General features: G+C 43.4%; 1 protein-coding gene and 1 pseudogene across 9 annotated transcripts in view; one reads left to right on the top strand and one right to left on the bottom strand.

The window, feature by feature from the left end:
• Window positions 1-15,438, top strand: part of LOC112673404 (WD repeat containing planar cell polarity effector) — a 424,409-nt gene that overhangs the window by 41,136 nt on the left and 367,835 nt on the right. The window contains exon 1 of one of the 9 annotated variants that reach the window (XM_049115576.1): window positions 33-844. The exons of the other annotated variants lie outside the window; for them this stretch is intronic. The gene's annotated coding sequence lies outside the window, so the exon portion shown is untranslated. Of the gene's footprint in view, window positions 1-32; window positions 845-15,438 lie in introns of those variants that run through there. 9 annotated transcript variants of the gene reach the window in all.
• LOC112674663 (histone-arginine methyltransferase CARM1-like) lies at window positions 152-3,017 on the bottom strand (annotated as a pseudogene).

Here is a 15,438-nt window from a genome sequence, read left to right as displayed (position 1 = left end):
TATTGGTTGTGATTTCTACTCTTTTTTTTTGAAACATACATTTCCTTGTTTATTTGTTTTGTTTTGGGGGGGAGGGGGCGGAGGTCCCTGCAAGGCCCCTTCCCAGGCGGGAGGGACCGAAATGCCATCATAGTATTAGGGACTGGAGCATCTACAAATATTGAGGGAAACACACAGGCCTAATGTGAGCTACAAGGAAAAAGGACGCCTTCCACGATTGATCCTTGAGGTTTCTCGTGTCTGCCCCGAGCGGCTGACAGTGACCCTTCCCTCCAGGCCCGGGGCCCACCGGGCCACCTGTTCGAACTCTTGGCAGGGGTGGGGGAGGGGACCTGCAGGGGCTCAGGGACAGGACAGCAGCAAGAGGCAGGGGCCTCGGACGGAGGGCCTTCCCGACAGCCTGGGTGGGTTGTACATTCAAGTGTGAGGTGAACCCTTTGGTGGGCGGGGGCCTCGGGTCTCCAAAGGCCTGGCCCCACCCCTGTCCCGAAGACTCGGCAGGGCTGCCCCTCACCACTGAGCCTCTGAGTTGGGGAGAGGGGCTGCTGGCTCGGCCCGGCCGGCCTGGTTTCTCAGAGGGTCTGTGGATTGACACTGGTTCTTCTCGTAAAAAAATTAAATTAAAAAAAGCAGCATGTCATGCCCATTGTGACCAAGGCCTGGTAGTTGAAGGGGAGGCCCCGCCCAGTCAGGACTGCGTTCCCATTGGAGACAGGCAAAGTGGGGGGACAGGCGCCAAGGGACCGGGTGGGGTGGCACCTGCTCCCCCCATCCCTCCCAACTCCCCGCCAGGCCCACAGCTGTCAGGCCCGGACACGCCTGTTACAGAAGATGTCAAACCCAGGTCAGAAAAAAAAAAAAAAAAAAAAAAAAAAAAAAACCCAGGTCAGGGTGGAGGGCAGGAGGGGGAAACAGGGCTCCCACGACATGATCTTGTGTAAAATATGGCAGCGACACACTCTCAGGGCCAAGATGTGGGTGGGCGGTGGAGTGGGGGCGGCGGCGGCAATGTTGTGTAAAAAAGTGTCCAAGTTCCCATAGCAAAGAGGGACGTGACCAGGTGTTTGGGCTTCTCCGGTACAGGGGTGAAAGCCGCCCAGGTGGGGGTGGGGGGGTGGGCAGGGTCTTCATTTGGCTTCCTGGTGCTGTCAGTCTGTTCCATGCCGGCGGGGCCCAGCTCCCATAGTGCATGGTGTTGGGATGGACATGGGGGAGGCCATGGAGATGGCAGGGCCGCCCATGGTGAACTGGCTGTTGACTGCGTAGTGGGCGCTGGAGCCGCCGCCGCTGCTGCCCTGGGCGCCGGAGGACCCTAAAGAAATCAGGTTGTTGTGGCCCACGCTGGAGCCGCCGGCGATAACACTGCTCAGTCGTAGGCGGTCAGCATCCCCGCCACAGCCATCCCGCTGCTGAGGTTGTAGGTGCTGCCCGTGTTCCACATGTTCTCGGAGGGGGACGTGTAGTGGGAGCCGGGTGGGGGCGAGGGCGTCGTGCCGGTGTACCTGAAGAAGGGGTTTTTCAGATCCAGGAGGTTACTGGATTTGGAGCCTGTCTGGTCTACCTGGGCCACAATACTGATGTCATAGCTCTGTCTTTGGTTGGCAATAAGCAGACATGTCCCTGAGAGCGTGTCCCCGGCCTTGGCGAACAGTGGTGACTGGAACAGGCACCAGACCTGGCACCAGTGGGTCAGGGGCTCCGTCGGGGCCGTGGAGAGCCGCACTGTCATTATGGAGCCGATGAAGGCGACAGACCGTGATCGAGCCTGGAATGCAGCATGTGGAATTTGAATGGGATTTCTATCCTGTGCAAATCTCCTTCTTTGGCTTCTAAGAAGTTCACTGTGTACTTGACAGACTTGGCCATCAGGATCCAGATGTCAAATGTGTCCATCACAGGCTGCCGGAAATACTCGTCCCCCGCAGCGCCTCGGAGGGCTGACAGGTCCACTCCATGGAAGGATGGCTGGTACCAGAAGTTCCCTTGGTGAACTGTTCCATGTAGAGCTGTTCATCCGTGAAGGGCGCAAGATGGACGTCACCAATGGTGGGGAACATGTCCCCCCCCGCCGGGCCTCAGGTACTTCTTGGCGTGGAGGTAGCTCTCCAGCATGTGCTCGTTGAAGAGCATGTAGCCCACAGGCTCTGAAATGATGATGTCCACCTGCTCAGGGAGCAAGACTTCCTCCACCTTCCCGGGGATGACCACGATGCGCTCAGTGAGGTGGTTACTCTTCACCAAGACCTCGGCGTGCTGGGCCATCGTGCTGGCCTCCACCGCATAGATCTTCCTCGCTCCAGCTTGGGCAGCGAAAAAGGAGAGGATCCCAGAGCCGCAGCCAACGTCCAGAACAATTTTGTCCTTGAAGTCTGTGTGGTTCTGCAGGATTACGTGCTGGTAGGTGCCGTCCGCACGTAGTCCTGCATCCTGTTCTGCTGGGACAGGTAGCCATAAAACTGGAAATACTGCACGGCAGAGGACTTCTCTGTGCGCTCGCTGAACACCGATCGCTCCAGGGTGTGGCCCCGACAGGTTTTCAGGATGTTATAGAAGGAACAGAAATCATTTGGTGTGGCGAACTGGATGAGGACACTGTTGCAGCCCAGGGTGGTGATGAAGGACCGCTTGCCCACGCGGCTGCACTCTCTCTCTCCGGACACCGAGCACTTAAAGACGCACACATCTTCATGGCTGTAGAGGGCGATGCCCGCCGCGGCCGGGCCGGCACGCACCTCGAGGCGCAGCGCCTGCTGCTCCGCGTGCCGCTGGATCTCGCCGTTCGCGTCGCGGATGGTGAGGAGGCGGGCGCCGGGGAACACGGACACGACCGCGCAGGGCCCCGCGCTGCCTGGGACCGCCGCCGCCGCCGCCATCTTAGATCCGGCTCCAGGCCCCGCCGCCGCCATCTTAGATCCGGCTCCAGGCCCCGCCGCCGCCGCCGCCATCTTAGATCCGGCTCCAGGCCCCGCCGCTGCCATCTTAGATCCGGCTCCAGGCCCCGCCGCCGCCGCCGCCATCTTAGATCCGGCTCCAGGCCCCGCCGCCGCCGCTGCCAACGCGCAGCGATTTCTACTCTTGAATTCATGATTTTATTAATTTGAGTCTTTTCTCTTTTGTTTTTAATAAGGCTGGCTAATGGTTTATCTATCTTATTAATTCTTACAAAGAACCAACTCTTGGTTTTGTTGATCTGTTCCACAGTTCTGGTCTCTATTTCATTGAGTTCTGCTCAAATCTTTATTATCTCTCTTCTTCTTCTTGGTGTAGGTTTTATTTGCTGTTCTTTCTCAAAAGTTCCTTTAAGTGCGAGGTTAGCTTGCATATTTGAATTTTTTCCAGTTTTTTTGAGGGATGCTTGTATTGCGATGTATTTCTCTCTTAGGACTGCTTTTGCTATATCCCAAAGATTTTGAACAGTTGTATCTTCATTTTCATTAGTTTCCATGAATTTTTTTAATTCTTCTCTAATTTACTGGTTGACCCATTCATCTTCTAATAGGATGCTCTTTAAACTCCACGTATTTGAGTTTCTTCCAAATTTCTTCTTATGATTGAGTTCTAGTTTCAAAGCATTGTGGTCTGAAAATATGCAGGGGACAATCCCAATCTTTTAGTATCAGTTGAGACCTGATTTGTGACCCAGTATGTGGTCTATTTTGGAGAAAGTTCCTTGTGCACTTGAAAAGAATGTGTGTTCAGTTGCGTTGGACTGGAAAGTTCTGTATATATCTGTGAAATCCATCTGGTCCAGTGTATCATTTAAAGCCCTTGTTTCTTTGGTGATAATTGTGCTTATAATATCTGTCATTTGCAGAAAGTGCCGTGTTGAAGTCTCCTACTGTTAGTGTATTATTATTTAAGTATGTCTTTACTTTGATTATTGATTGATTGATATACTTGGCAGCTCCCACATTAGGGGCGTAAATATTTATGATTGTTAGGTCTTCTTATTGGATAGATCTTTTAAGTATGATATAGTGTTCCCCTTCATCTCTTACTACAGTCTTTGGGATAAACTTTAATTTATCTGATATGAGGATTGCTACTCCAGCTTTCTTTTGAGGATCATTTGAATGGTAAATGGTTCTTCAATCTTTCATTTTCTGGGAGGTGTCCTTAGGTCTAAAATGAGTCTCTTGTAGAGAAGATGGGTTTTGCTTTTTTATCCAGTCTGAAACCCTGCGTCTTTTGATGGGATCGTTTAGCCCATTCACGTTCAGAGTAACTATTGAAAGATATGAATTCAGTGTCATCGTAATGCCTATTCAGTCCCTGTTTTTGTGGATTATTTCTTTGGGGCTCCCTTCTTCTCTTACAGGGTCCCCCTTAATATTTCTTGCAGAGCTGGTTTGGTGGTCACATATTCTTTCAGTTTCTGCCTATCTTGGAAGCTCTTTATCTCCCCTTCTATTCTGAATGAGAGCCTTGCTCGATAAAGTATTCTTGGCTGCAGGTTCTTCTCATTTAGGATTCTGAATATATCCTGCCAGCCCTTTCTGGCCTGCCAGGTCTCTGTGGAGAGGTCTGCTGTTAACCTAATACTTCTCCCCATAAATGTGAGGGATCTCTTGTCTCTTGCTGCTTTAAGGATCTTCTCTTTATCTTTGAAATTTGCAAGTTTCACTATTAAATGTCGAGGTGTTGAACAGTTTTTTTATTGATTTTGGTGGTGGGAGCCTCTCTGTCTCCTGGATCTGAATGCCTGTTTCGCTCCCCAAATTAGGGAAGTTCTCAGCTATGATTTTTTCAAATATGCTATCTGGCCCTCTGTCTCTCTCAGCCCTCTCTGGAACTCCAATTATATGCAGATTCTTCCTTCTGAGGCTGTCATTTATTTTCCTCAACCTTTCCCCGTGGTCTTTTGTTTTTCTCTTTTTTCCTCAGCTTCCTTCCTTGCCATCAATTTGTCTTCTGTGTCGCTCACTCTTTCTTCCACCTCATTAACCCTCGTTGTTAGGACCTCCAGTTTGGATTGCATCTCATTTAATTGATTTTTAATTTCCGTCTGATTAGATCTAAATTCTACAGTCATGAAGTCTCTTGAATCCTTTATGCTTTTTTCCTGAGCCACCAGTAGCTTTATAATTGTGCTTCTTAATTGGCTTTCTGATATTGAATTGTAATCCAAAGTCTGTAACTCTATGTCAGAGAGTACTGTTTCTGATTCTTTCTTTTGTGGTGAGTTCTTCCTTCTAGTCATTTTGCTCAGTGCAGAGTAGCTGTATGAGCAGGCTGAGTCAAGAATATCAATCACGACCTAAGTAAATTTCACCCTACATGATTCTGCGGAGGTCAGAGACCAGAAAATGAAAATAAAGATCAGAACGAAATAAAACAAAAGGACCACTAAAGTGAGAAACAAATTTTAAGACAAAGTAGTAAAAATGAAAAGGCCAGGAATCCCAATGAAGAAGAAGAAAAAAAGAAAAGAGAAAAAAGTAGATAAAAAAAGCAAAAGAGTAAAAAAAGAAAGAACAAAAGGGGAGGGGGACTGGGAGATGGTGGTGGTGACAAAGTTGTATTGGAGGGAGAATGTCATCTACCCGAGGGGTCCTAGTGGGTGATCCTCTTGGTTTTGAGTGTATTAAGTTCTGTATGTTAGAAGATGCTCAGTCCCAAATTTATATAAATCAGAAATACTTGTATAGAGCCCCAACATTAACCACCAAAACATAAATGAGATAAAAGAGGGGAGCAGAATGGGAATAAAGAGAGGATATAATCTCACAGAATGAACCAGCATAGTATACCACTTGGTTCTGGGTGCATGCTGGTCATGTTTAGAAGGTATTAACTTCTGCCTTTGTATAACAAAATGAGGCAGAGAAAACAAAAAACACAAAACAAAAAAACATATCTTGTTTATCTTTCATAATTAAGTTGGGTATGTTGAAGGGAATCTAGAAGTGGAAAATATATGTAAGACATGTAATTGTAGAAATGTGAGTCAAAAAGGAAGAAACTTAAAAATGAAGAGGTGGTAAAATATTGTAGTTAAGGTGGGAAAAGTGGAAAAAAAATTGGAAATTTTTAGTCTGATATAAAAACGAGTTGTACTGGAAAAAGAGGGAAAACCGGGGGGGGGGGTTCCCTCTAGTTATGTATACTATAAATCCCTCAACCTTCCCCCAGAGCTTTCCAGTGCTGCTTGATCAAGAACTTGCTTTTCCCCTGTCCTTCCAGCTGGTCTTCTTGGAGAGCCTCTGCTGTGCTGATTCTCAGGTGGTTGTACCTTGGGGAGATGCCCGCCCCCTGCTGGGTACTGGGCTCAGCGGGAGCCGTTGACCCCGTGAGGCCTCTGTTCCCTGGCGGCCTTGCCTCTCCTGGGCACAGGGTGACACAAGGAGGAATAACGACACTGGCGGCGGGCAGGTCTGCAGCTCTGGAGTCAGCTCCCCTGTAGTAACTACCGCAGTTCCCAGTCGGCACTGGCCTAGGTGCTTGCAGGGTGGCGGGGTGCGCTGATATGCACAGCTTGGGGGTGCCTGGCGGCAGGAGCATCCTCGCTACCCTGTGCCCTCCCCGCCTCTGCATCCCAGGGGGACCGCAGGATCTGGGCTGTGTCCCCTGGCGCCCTGGGGTCTGGGGTCTGCGCTGCTGGAGTCGCGCTCCCCGAGGCGGCTCCCGAAGGCAGCAGGGCGCAGCCCTCTCTGCCTGGAGCCCCTGCCTGACCACCTGGCTATTCCCCGAGGCCCCACCGGGCGCTCCAGCCCTTTACAGAGCTCGGCCGCAGTGTGTGGGGTGCTCGCCGGGGGCGCACTTCCTCTCCTAGTGACCCGGGGAGACTGGAGGCCCCAATGCCCCCTCCTGCGGTTCTGCCCGAGTTCCCTGCTAAGCGCCTTTCCCTCCGGGAAGAATCGATGCGGATTTTTAAAGTTACGGCTTGTCCAGGGCTGGACTTTCCTGTCTCCAAAGCTCTCACTGCCGGGCTTTAACCCGGCTTCTTGTGGGGGCCCCTCCCCCACTTGATTCTTTTTTATTTTCTTCTGCCTTCTTAACTTTCTAGAAGCGAAAACCCTTCTCTCTGTAGCATTCCGGCTGTTCTCTCTTTAAATCTCAGGTCTTGTCCGTAGGTGTTCAGGATGATTTGAGTTATCAAAGTATTAGTTAGTGGGGCCAGGTGAAGTGAGGACCCTACTCTTCTGCCCTCTTGCCCCGCCTCTAAATAACAAAATTTTTCAACAAGACAAAATAACTTACTGTGGTTTTAGCTTATGTGACAGTTTCTGCATGACGTTTTCTCAAGCTAGTGGATATCTTCTTGCTTGCTCTCTTCTGCCACTTGTTCTATTGCCGTTAGATATTTTTGTGAGGTCATTTCAAAACTTGTGTAATCATTAAAACCTTATTTTTTGGATGATATTAAGATGAGAATTACAAATGAAATTCAGTCACTGAACCAGCAGTGCGCAATATGTGTGTTAGTGTATTTGTGTATGGTACCTATACATATTTCTTAGCTCTGTTCACTGAGAGGATTTAGAAGCAGTGAGCACACTTGTGCCCAGATCTTGGTTCCAGATGTCATTCTCCATTAAAAAGAAATTAGGGCGTCTTAGGGAAATGGCTTGTTGACCAGAAAGCAACGAAGTGTTGAAAGAATGATTAAACCATGTCAAAAGCACACAGGAGCCAGCTCAAAGTACCTCTTCTGGTTGAATCAGTGGCACTTTGAATGTCAAAGTAAATAATGATAGTTGAATTCATTGAATAAACTGAAATCCATGAATATATACTGATAAAGTAAATGAACAATAAATAGGATTGAATGGAAGGCACTACCTTACAGTAGAATACCAACTAATCTAGATAAAATGTTGGAATTAGAAAATCACCTTTGGATTGGGGAGTAAGATAGCACAGTAGTAGAGGGACCCTGAGCTTACCTCATCCTTCGAACACAGCTAGATCAACATCAAATCCTTTTGAACAACTAGGATATATCAATATGAAGATTAAGAAAATCTGCACAATTAGAGGGAGAGAACATGGCAAATGGGAGGTTTGGAGATATGAATTGGGTAAGAGAAAAGCTGTGGGCAATAGAGGGAAGGGAGCCCTTATCATGGAGAAAAGGCAGGGTGAGAGAAAAAGAGGGGAAAATAGCAATGCGTTGGGTTCGCAGAAGATGTGGTTGTATGGGGATCCCATTGGTAGAAAATGTTTTCCTTCCTGGAGTACATTTGGAAGAGGACATACTGCCTCTCCAAGGACAAAAGACCCACTGGGCATCGCTGAGTGGCCATTCAACAGCAGAGGACAGAGGTGCATGCAGAGGGCAGATAACCTAGTTGCAGCTTTTTGGTATACTTCACCATGGACTCTAGGCACTTGCCCAGCCTTTTTTTTTTTTTTTTTTACTTGCCCAGCCTTTTGACTGCTTTTCTGGAACAGAACATCACTGGGAGCAGTGCTGTGAAGCTCTCCTCTGGAGGAGGGGAGTGGGTCCGAGCCTTGCCATGCCCTTTAAAAGATTTAGACTTCTGAATCCTGCCGCATGCCAGAGACAAAACACACGAGAATGGTAGTGCCTAATGCACCCATGGCCAAGGCACGGACAGGTTCAGGGTACGGATTTGACAGAAGCCTGGGACAAAGGAGGGTAGTGTTGGCTTTTCTGTGAGGGCCTCCTGGACAGTGGGGGTGGCTGAGCATGGACCTCACTGAGGGAAGGGGAGGGTGATGCCGTCTTACACCCCAAGCCCACCAGCACAGTGGGACTTCAGAGAGACACAGCACCCCCACTGGTGTCTGGAGTCATTTACACAAACCATGTTCTCCTGCACCCAGCAGGGGCATCTTTACTAGGGCAGGTATGACTTTGGGCCAGTATAGCAGGCCTGTCCCCCAGACCATCAGCACAGGCATGTTTCCGGTCTACTGATCATAGAGTATCCTAAAGCACCAATTTAATTCTGGTGGATATAGGACTGGGCCATTTATTTATTACTTATTATTTATCATTTATTTATTTTTTCTTCTTTCTTTAGAATCAAGTTTATAGTTTTTTGTTTTCTTGTTTTTTTGAATCAGGCTTCTTTTTTTCTTTTTTCTTTTCTTTTCTTTTCTTTTCTTTTCTTTTCTTTTCTTTTCTTTTCTTTTCTTTTCTTTTCTTTGGAATCAAGCTTAATATTTTTTTTGTTTGCTTTTTTGTTCCTCCCCTGGGGTGCACTTCCTCTCTTAATGACTCCGGGAGACTGGAGGCTCCACTGCCCCTCCTGCAGTTCTGCTGATTTCCCTGCTGAGTGCCTCTCCTCCTGGGAAGAATCTGGGGGAAAAAGTGGCAGAAAGTTTATTTGAACAAATTATAACTGAGAACTTGCCTAATCTGGGGAAGGAAACAGGCATTCAAATCCAAGAAGCACAGAGAACTCCCCTCAAAATCAACAAAAACAGGTTAACACTAAGATGTGTGTGAAACTTGCAGAATACAAAGAGAATTTGAAAAGCAGCTAGGGACAAAAGATCCTTAACCTATAAGGGTAGACTCATTAGGTGAGCAGCAAACCTGTCCACAGAAACCTGGCAGGCCGGGAGAGAGTGACTTGAAATATTTAACATGCTAAATGGGAAAAAATATGCAGCCAAGAATACTATATCTAGCAAGACTGTAATTCAGAATGGGAGAGATGAAGAGTTTCCAAGACAAAGACTAAAGGGAATTTGTGAACATTAAGCGAGCTCTGCGAGAGATATTAAAGGGAACCCTTTGAATGGCAAAGAGAGACCAAAAGCAGCAAAGACTAGAAAGGAACAGAGACAATCATCAGGAACAGTGATTTTACAGGTAATACAATGGCACTAAATTCATATCAATAATTACTCTGAATATAAATTGACTTGATGCTCAATCAAAAGACAGGGTATCAGAGTGGATAAAAAACCGAAGACCCATTGGCATGCTGTTTACAAGAGCCTCATTTTATTTTAATTTTTATATATTTATTTATTTTTTAAAGATTTTGTTTATTTGAGTGAGCAAGAAAATGCAGGAGTGGGGGATGATGCAGAGAGGGAGAAACAGACTCCGTCTGAGCAGGGAGCTCAATACAGGGCTCGATCCAAGAACCCTGAGATCATGACCTGAGCCAAAGGTAGGTGCTCCACTGACTGAGCCCAAGAAGAGACTCATTTTAAGCCCAAAGCACCTCCAGATTGAAAGTGAGGATGTGGAGAACCATTTATCCTGCTAATGGACACCAAAAGAAAGCTGAAGTAGCCATACTTACATCAAAGTATATTTTAAACCAGAGACTATAACAAGAGATGAAGAAGGGCACTGTATCATAATAAATGGATCTATCCAACAAGATCTAACAATTGTGATTACTTATGCCCCCAACTTGGGAGCACCCAAAATATAAATAATAACAAGCTTAAGGGAAATCATTGATGATAGTACAATAATGATAGGGAACTAACACCCCACTTACAGCGATGGACAGATAATCTGAATAGATCAACAAGGAAACAATGGCTTAGAATGACACACTGGTCCAGAGAGAGTTAACAGATATACTCAGCGTGTTTCATCCTAGAGGAGCAGAATACACATTCTCTTCGAGTGCAGATGGAGCATTCTCCAGAGTAGATCACGTACTGGGTCACAAATCAGGCCTCAACTGGTACAAAAATACTGATATCATACCTTGCATATTTTCAGACCACAATGCTATAAAACTTGAAGTCTACCACAAAAAAAAAATTTGGAAAGACCACAAATACATGGAGAGTAAAGGACATCCTACTAAGGAATGAATGGTTTCACCAGAAAATTAAAGAAATAAAAAAAATACATGGAAGCAAATGAAAATAAAAACCTGACATTCCAAAACCTTTGGGACAGGACAAAGATGGTCCTAAGAGGAAAGTAACATAGCAATACTGGCCTTCCTCATGAAACAAGAAAAGTCTCAAATGCACAACTTAACTTTACACATAAAGGAGATGGAGAAAGAACAGCAAATAAAGCCTAAAACTAGCAGAAGGAGGGAAATAATTAAGATTAGAGCTGAAATCAATGATGTAGACATAAAAAAACCAGAATAGATCAACAAAGCTAGGAGCTGGTTCTTTGAAAGAATTAACAAAATTTATAGTCCTCTATCCAGACTTAGCAAAAAGAAAAGAGAAAGGACCCAAGTAAATGAAATCACAAAGGAAAGAGGAGAGATCACAATGAACACTGCAGAAATTCAATTATAATAGAAGATTATGAGCAATCATATGACAATAAATTGAGCAATCTGGAAGAAATGGATGCTTTCCTAGAAACATATACTACCAATACTGAAACAGGAAGAAATACAAACTGAAGACTTTAAAGAAATAACTGTAAAGAAATTGAATCAGTAATCAAGAATGTCTCAACAAACAGGAGTCCATGCTGGATGGCTTCCCAGGTGAATTGTATCAAGCATTTAAAGAAGAAATAATATGTATTCTTCTGAAACTGTTCCAAAAAAATATAACAGAAGGAAAACTTCCAAACTCATCCTATGAGCCCGTATTACTTTGATTCTGAAACCAAAAAAAGACCCACTAAAAAGGAGAATTACAGTCCAATAATACTGATGAACATGAACCCAAAAATTCTCAATAAGATTCTACCTAATTGAATCAACAGTATATTTAAAAGGATTATTTAACATGATCAAGTGGGATTTCTGGCTTGCAGGGATGGTTCAATATCCATGAATCAATCAGCGTGATATATCACATTAATATAAGAAAGGGTAAGAATCATTTGATCCTCTCAATAGATACAGAAAAAGCACTTGACAAAATACAGCATCCTTTCTTGGTAAAAACTCTCAAGAAAGTAGGGATAGAATAACATCATAAAGGCCACATACAAAGACCCATTGCTATTATCATCTTCAGTGGGAAAAGAGTGCGAGCTGTTCCCTTATAGTCAGGAACACAATAGGGATGTCCAGTCTTATCACTGTTGTTCAACATAATACTGAAGTTCTAGCAATCAGACAACAAAAGAACAAAAAGAAAGAAAAAGCATCTAAATCAGCAAGGAAGAAGTAAATTTCACTCTTTGCAGATGACATGATACTCTCTGTACAGAACCGAAAAATCTCCAACCAAAAAACTGCTAGTACTCACACATGAAGTCAGCAAATTCATGGGATATAAAATCAACATACAGAAATCTAGAAATTTCTATGCACCAAAATGAAGCAGTGGAAAGAGAAATCAAGGAATGGATCCCATTTACAATTGTACCCAAACCCATAATAAGATACCTAGGAATAAACCTGTATTCTGAAAATTGTAAAACATTGATGAAAGAAATTGAAGACACAAAGAAGCAGAAAACATTTCATGCTAATGAATTGGAAGAACAAATATGGTTGAAGTGTGTATGCTACCCAAAGCAGTCTACACATTCAGTGGAATCCCTGTCAAAATAGCAACAACATTTTTCACAAAGCTAGAATAATTTTAGTATTCATACAGAATCAGAAAAGACCCTAAGTAGCCAAAATACTGTTGAAAAAGAAAAACAAAGCTGGAGATATCACATTTCCTGACTTCAAGCTGTATATGGAGCTGTGATCATCAAGGCAGTATGGTACTGGCACAAAAACAGATATATAGATCAATGGAACAGAAGAGAGAATCCAGAAATGGACCCACAATTATATGGTCAACTGATCTTCAACAAAGCAGGAAAGAATATCCAATAGAAAAAAAGTCTCTTCAACAAATAGTGAAAAGTGGAAAAAACCACATGCAGAAGAAGGAAATTGGACCACTTTTTATTTTTATTTATTTATTTTATTTTTTAAAGATTTATTTATTTATTCATGAGAGATAGAGAGAGGCAGAGACATAGGCAGAGGGAGAAGCAGGCTCCATGCAGGGAGCCCGATTTGGGACTCGATCTTGGGACTCCAAATCACACCCTGGGCCGAAGGCAGGCGCTAAACCACTGAGCCACCCAGGTGTCCCTGGGCCACTTTTTAAAAGCATACACAAAAATAAATTCAAAATAGATGAAAGACCTAAATGTGAGACAGGAAACCATCAAAATCCTAGAAGAGAACACAGGCAGCAACCTCTGACCTTGCCTGTAGCACCTTCTTACTGGACATGTCTCTGGAGGCAAGGGAAACAAAAGCAACAATGAATTATTGGGACTTCATCAAGATAAGAATTTTCCGCACAGTGAAGGAAACAAAAAAACTAAAAGGCAAACCTCAGAATGGGAGAAGGTATTTTCAAATGACAGATAAAGGGCTGGTATCCAAAATCCATAAATATCTTACAAAATTCAACACCCAGAAAATAAATAATCCAGTTAAGAAATGGGCAGAAGACATGAATATATATGTTTCTCCAAAGACATACAGATGGCTAACAGACTCATGAGAGAATGCTGAACACCACTCATCACCACCATATTTGTAATGAAATATTACTCAGCCATCAAAATGAATGAAATCTTGCCATTTGCAAAAATGTGGATGGAACTAGAGTATTATGCTAAGTGAAGTAAGTCACTTAAAGACAGATGCCATATGATTTCACTCATGTGGAATTTAAGAAACAAACAGATGAACATAAGGGAAGAGAAAGAAAAAAACAGAGAGGGAGGCAAACCTTGAGACATTCAACTGTAGAGAGCAAACTGAGGGTCGCTAGAGGGGAGTTAGGTGGGGGGGTTGATCAACTAAATGAGTGATAGGCATCAAGGAGAGTATGTGTTGTGATGAGCATGTTCTATGTACGTGTTGAATCGCTAATTCTACTCCTGTAACCAATACTATACCACTTGTTAAGTAAGTTGAATTTAAATTTAAATAAAATCCTGGAAGAAAAAAAATTGAATCACCTTTGCCAGCCCTCAGAGCAATAATTTATTTAGGGAAAATTATCAGTAGATACTATTATAGTGAGTGTAAGTTTGATGAAAAGCAGGATATTTGCATAGTCAAAATATCTCCCTGTAAAATACTAATTATTTTTAAATAAGAACAAAATTCTTATTTACTGAGGCAAGTAGTATCTTCATAAGTGATAGAATTTACCAACCCCAGTAATGGGACATGCCAACATTGTATGCCTCCTCATAATGAACTTAGAAGAGCAAAGCTTCAGTTCTGTCAAATTCTTGCCAGAAATGTGTAAGCCACATCTCATCTTGACAAAGAAACATTAGAAAAATCCCAATGGAAGAACATTCTATAAAGTTAGCAGCATTTATGCTTCAGAAATGTCAAGATCATCAAGATAAGGAAAAACTGAAGATGCATTCTAAATTGAAGTCATCTACACAGACCTGACAATGAAATGCAAAACATAACCTGAATTGTATCCTGGACATTATTGCAACAGTTGGTGAGATTTGAATTGGTCTTTGGTTTAAATGGTAAAATCATATTGAAATAAATTTGTTCATTTTGGTGATTGTACTATGGTTATGTGGGATAGTGTCCTTGATTGGAGGGAATATACTTATAGGAGTATTAAGGGGTAATAGGATATCATGTGGCAACATAATTTTGAATAGTTTAGAAAAATATTTGTGTATATGTGAGTGAATGTAAGTTTAATGAGGTAAGTTAACAATTGGGGGAGCTGGGTCAAGAATGTATAGGAGTTCTTTGTACTAATTTGCTACTTTTCTGTTAGTTTTAAGTTATTTCACATTTTAAAAGAAATGCTGTCCTCAAAAGTTGAGTATCCCTATGATATAATTTACATTGAATGCTCTACCTATGAGGAAGAAAATTTAATTTTAATTTTAAAAATATATTTTATTTATTTATTTATTTATTTGACAGAGAGTGTGCACATGAGAGAGGGGAGGGGCAGAGGGAGAGGTAGAACTAGACTCCCCTCTGAGGAAGGGAGCCCATGGGGGGCTCGATCCCAAAATATTGAGATCATGACTTGAGCACAGGCTAATGCTTAACCAACTGAGCCACCCAGGTATTCCAAGTTTTGTTTTTTTGCTTTGTTTTTTAATTTTAAAAGGATCGAATTGATGCAAAGGTGAGTTTGAGTATTTATACAAAATAGATGAATGAACATTTGGGCCTTGAATATAAGAAGGTTGACATGAGACTTTTGATTTTTTTTATCTTAAAAAAATACCTTGTCATCCAAAGTACATAAATCATTTCTAAGCAGAGATACATTAAGGAGAAATGGCATCCTAGAGGACGAAACACCTCAGGCATTTATCTCGTGACCTTACCAGATGATAGACCTTGAAGGAACTTCAAAGCTGCAAAAATAACTGGCTCTGACATGTACCAAGATAGGGGAAATACTTTCACAACTTTGAAATAAATGCCTAGTCTTTAAAGAGAGCAAAAGAAAAAGTAGTATCATATTTCATAAATAGAATTTAACAGTTGAATAGTTCACATTATTCATTTGTGATTTTGTTGTTATGTGGGAAAAACTTATAAAATT

The sequence above is a fragment of the Canis lupus genome, chromosome 10 (assembly GCF_003254725.2).
Source record: "Canis lupus dingo isolate Sandy chromosome 10, ASM325472v2, whole genome shotgun sequence".
Taxonomy (NCBI): domain Eukaryota; kingdom Metazoa; phylum Chordata; class Mammalia; order Carnivora; family Canidae; genus Canis; species Canis lupus.
The sequence above is the reverse complement of the archived record's forward strand: the minus strand, read 5'-3'. Positions and strand labels throughout refer to the sequence as shown.